We start from the raw sequence: 5,517 nt of genomic DNA, 5'->3' as shown, positions 1-5,517 counted from the left end.
TTCTCCCAAGGTCTGGAGCCAGAGGAAGCACTGACCCTCAGGCTTGCACATCGAACTGAATTTGTACACTCAGCCGTCTCTGCTGCTGGAACTTGCATACTCTGTTTTTGTGGTTACTTTTCAAATGGTGAATTAAAGTGCACTGAGTTCAACCACTCCTGTTTGATGGAGAAGTCAGTAACACACTACACCTATGTGGTTTTGTGGGCCCCAGTACTCCTGGGGGATACAGGTAGCGTCAGGGATGAGGGGTGTTGTATTCAGTATCTGTGCTTTGCTGTGCAACAGCCTCTGTGCTGCTGGCTAGCCAGACTCTCTGAGAGCCCCCACTGATCCATCTGAGGCCATATAGCAGGGACAGCACTCAGGGACCCCCTTAGTCACGCTCTCCTGTCCTTCTGAAATGACACTACTTTCATGGGCTTCTTCACCAATCCTCTCCCTGAAAATTATGGCCATTATTGGGTGGCCCTGAGAAAGAGAGACAGAATAGGTAATTGTGTGTGTGTGTGTGTGTGTGTGTGTGTGTGAGAGAGAGAGAGAGAGAGAGAGAGAGAGAGAGAGAGAGAGAGAGAGAGAGAGAGAGAATGCAATCAATGCCTCCTTGGCCACCTTACTTTGGGTCAAGGTACTTACTTTGGATGTAGCCTTGGGTGGAGGTTCCCATCTTTGGGCTTAGCCCAACAGAGGCCACCTAGTACCCCTCAACCCTGTTAATGTCCCAGAGTTTTGTGAGCCGTGACAGGAGACTATGCAGTGCAGTGCTCAGAGTGTTAAATGGGCCCTGCAGTGTCCTCAGAACGCCAAGTTCTCAGGAGTCCAGAGTCCCTTGGCATCTGTAGGTCTGTTTTTCCTGGACTTCACCTTTTCCAACCAAGAAAGTTAGCTTCTCTGGAAACTCAGCATTTTGAAGCAGAATTTATTTCTTAGGTTTAGAAATTAGATGATTATTGAATGCTAAAAGGGAAAGCCTTGTATTGTTTTCTAGTGACTGATTTTTCTCCATAGGATGAATATATTAGTCAGGGCTGTGTAAAGAAACAGAGCAGATACAATGACTATATTCACACATGAGCACTCATGCACATGCGCACGCGTGCCACGGACCGGGCCTAATCGGCTCCCCTCAACCCGTGGGAATAGGGGTTCGGACAGATGGGCATAGAGTTGGTGGGAATTGACAGACAGACACAGACATGAGAGAGTGTGCTGGATCTGAATGTAATTTGTCAAATTGAGCATCAAGCTTTTTATACAGAAGAAAATAGGGAAGTTGGGTGACATACTGGCAAGGTACAAAGAGGTTACTGTATTCTTACACAAAACAGAGGAAGGCAAACATGGAAGAACTGGCGGGAACCAAAACTGGGGTAAAATTCAATGTTAACAACTGGGATCAAAAACGCTCCATCTAAGGTCCACTTAATCTTAGAAGCCAGGGGCAAGGGCTTCGTGCCCTTGCCATAGTTCCTACTCTAGTCTATTGTATAGTCCCCCTCCCCCCTAGGCCATTGTAAATACTTGTTTGTGTATGGGTGTAACTCAGCTATCTATAGTTCTAAGTATCTACTCTGGTTCCTTCTTAGATCACAAACTTCCTTCTTCCTAGATAGTGGTAAATTCCTGTGTGGGGCAGTGACTTAGCTATCCATGCCCAAGGTTGGATCAAGGACTGCCTAGAATCTAATTTAGCTATATGTCAAAATATCAATCCTTAGGAGCACTTGTAATAAAGCAATATTAAGGGAAAGCACACAGATCCATTTACCAACTAAAGCAAGGACATTGGAGCATTCTTTATACAGGATGCCACGATTCCAGGAGACTAAGTTTTCATGAACTGTTCGCCTCGGGACAGTGCCCAGGTTTTCGGGGCCTGTCACGCTTGTCACGACTAGAGTGGATGTAGCACGTGCACACACACACACACACACACACACACACACACACGCCCCACCCACATCAGATTTATTGGAGTGACTTGAAGTTCCACATCACAGTCAGTCAATCATCAGAGGAGTGCAGGGCAGGAACTCGGTGCAGGGAACTGGAGACAGGAACTGAAGTAGAAGCTACTGAGCAGTGTTGCTTATTGGATTGTCCTTCCACACCAGCTCCATTTGCTTCCTTATTCACCCCAGGACCACTTGTCCATTGGTGACATCACCCATGTGGACTGGGCTCTCCCACATCAATCTTTAATCAATAAAACTTCTTACTGTTTTGCTTGTAGGCAATCTGGATGAAGGTGTTGTCTCGGTTTGAGTTCCTCCTTTTTTTTTTTTTTCTGGGCTAGGTTCTTTATTATTACAGTCAGGAAAAAGAGGTGCAGAGTGGCAATATAACCCTATCTTTGCCAGGTTGAGAAAAAAAATCCAACCAGGACAAAGAAGAAAGCTGATAGCTGTGTTGTTCTAGTCCAGTAGGAGCCACATCTCCATGACAACAGGAAAGCTACATAGTGATGGATGGTTTTCATTGACTGATCTCCACTGGTTGGTCTTCACTCATTCATTCATTCACACCTACATATAGTTTTATGTTTTAATTTTTTCAAGAGAAGGTCTAACTATGTAGCCCTGGCTAGCCCTAAACTTACAGAAATACACCAACTTCTGACTCCCAAGTGCTGGGTTCAAAGGTGTACACACCACCACACCCAGCCACACTATGTACAATTTTTAACCACTTGTTACCACTTAATTTTTATTTCTGATTAATATTAACTGTGAGGACTATTAGACCTCAATATAATATGTCCAGGACATGCTTATGTTTGGAAATGAGCAAAATATGTCAATATTCTGTTAGGAATTTTTGTGTCTGCGCCCATGGGAGATGGTCACCTGTAGTACTCTCTCACAATGTCCTTGCCAGGGTTAAGTGCTAGGGTGATGCTTGCCAAGCACAGTGACTCAGGAAATGCCGCCCACTCTCCTTAGACAGACTGTGGAGAACTGTATGGCTTCAACATGTTTGACAGAATTCACGAAGGAGCCTGATTGGATTCCTTAATTTCAAAAAATTGATCGATACAATGTTTTCAGTGAACATGTGAAATTTGAAAGAATTTGAGAAAGCCTGTTGGTTTGCCTTGTGATTAAAGCATGCATGTCTATGCATGTTAGTGGTTTAGTATATGTTTAGATGGTTTCTAGATATTTCCTTATTCACTCATAAAAATGCAACCACAGATTGCTAGAACGTTGTACCCTCCTAGAAAATACCCATGTTTATTTGCCAGTATTAACACTTCCTAGACTGAGGATCCTGAGAACAGGTCAGCAGTTCTTCCCTGTGTTAACCACCAACACTGTCATCCAACCATCCTCCAGCTCAATAAGCCAGCTGCCCACCCAGCCTCCCATCCATTTACCTATTTCTCTGTTTGTAATCCCACATACCCATCTATCTACTCATTCATCCATCCATTGTCCATCTGTCCACCTATCTATCCATTCACTCACGTATCCATTCATCTGTCTATCCATTTATCATTCATCTATTCACCTGACCCGTCCAGCAGGTCCAGTTATTCAAGGGTCACGAGGGGACCTCCTCCTAAGAACCAAATGGGGGTTAGAGAGAGATGAGGGCCTTGTGCGAATAACGACACGGAAACCGTTCTGGAATGTATCAAAGCCCCGTATTTTGAGAAAGACCCAAGGCTTAAATGCACAAGCAAAAGGGGAAGTACAGATACTTATCAGTGGGAGGGGTAGGATAATACAAGCAAAAGGAGAAGTACTTATGGGAGGGGGGCAATAGAAATTCTTTCTTTTGGCAGCTACACGGGGAAGCAGGAACTTGGTGGTATCAGGGTGTGGTCAGGACATCTGCGATGGCTTAGGGCTGGAACTTTCTCGGAATCGGTAGGGCTGGAACATTCTCGGAATCGGTGTGTCGGTGGCCCTCTTTTGACCCCCTTTTCTTCTTAGGGGGAGAGGCCCAATTCAGAGATTAAGAGTTGTCTTAATAGCTCCCAACATTCACCAACCTATCCATCTTTCTACCAACCAAACAATCTATAAACTCATTCACTCACCCACTTACCCATTTACACACCCATCCATCCACCAGCCTCCTCATCCATTATGCATCCACCTACCCACTCTTCCACCTATCTATCTATCTATCTATCTATCTATCTATCTATCTATCTATCTATCTATCTATCTATCTATCTATCTATCTATCTATCTGTCTGTCTATTATCTATTTATCATATACTTACCTATCTACTTATCTATCATCTATCTATAATCTATCATCTATTATCTATCGTCTACTTATCTACCTATCTTTATCTATCCATCTGTCCTTCATTCATCCACCCATCTACCCACTCACTCATTGAGGGTTAAATCTTTGAGGCTGCAGGTCTACTTTAGTTTTTCCCCAGGGTTCTTCCTGCTGAACCCAGACTCTGAATGCTGTTCATCTACATCTGTTACTCTAGCATCATTTCCTTCAAGTGTGCCATAGTCTTCATCTTGATCTCACATATTTCTTGGCAGTTCTTAGTCTACAAGGGTACTGTTGGTAGGCTACCTGCTCTCCTAAGGTCTATGTACGATTAGCTTGAACAAGCACTAATTATGAGATATAAAAATGCTGTGTGCTCTAGTCCAATTTTATTTATGAGCTGGGGCTCTGTCCTTGCTCTAATTAGTGTTATGGAGGTATTCAGTCAATTACTCAGTCAATAAACACTTCAATAACCCTATGTGTGCCAGGTTAAGGAGGTAGGTGACTATTGCTCCAATTCAGTGGTTCTGGCTCTAGGTTCCTGTCTGTGTGTTGTCATGGATGTGTGGAATGAAAGCTCATGAATCAGTTTGAGAATGTGCTTTTGTTCCCATTGAGATACAGAACACACTCATAGTTAAGAATTCACAGAGTAAGGTGTAGTTCTGTAATCCCTTGGATGGGCTGAAGCAAGAGTATTGTCATGAGTTCCAGGCTAGCCTGGGCTATATATGCAGAACTTGTCTCAAAATAAAACAATGGAACAGATCAGAATTCATATTAAATGTTAAATTTTCCATCTTTGTTCATGTGTTTTCTTTATTTTTGGATATAGGAGTGTTCCATCAGGTTAGTGTCCATCTTTCCTTTGGACACTTTTCTTTCCTGGGATATGGTGCTTTGGGTTGCTTAGTTTTGTGGTTCCTGCTCAGGTCAGTCAGGGTGATCTGCCTGGCTGTGGACATGTAGCATGCAACAATCAATGCTAACCAAAATCTACATACAGCTATGTCTGGAGCAGAATAGTGTTAACTCAAAGGAGGAAGTAGGAAGCCACTGTGTGGGGTCTGGTTGTGTCTCACCTTCTCTGGCCTGCTGGGCACACCTTCAACTCTTAGGGTAAACAGCTTGGATCCTAGATATTTCCTGAAGTCATGAAAGCAGATGTTAACCTCTGCCTTCTGTTCTTTAAAGTTCCACAGTGAGTTGAAGGGGAGAGCCAAGGTTTCAACATTGTATCCGCAGGTTACCTAAGAAGAGAATGACCTA

Source organism: Mus caroli, unplaced genomic scaffold (genome assembly GCF_978045245.1).
Source record: "Mus caroli unplaced genomic scaffold, Mus_caroli_1 scaffold_8, whole genome shotgun sequence".
NCBI classification, from domain to species: Eukaryota; Metazoa; Chordata; class Mammalia; order Rodentia; family Muridae; genus Mus; species Mus caroli.
This window is presented reverse-complemented; position numbering follows the sequence as displayed.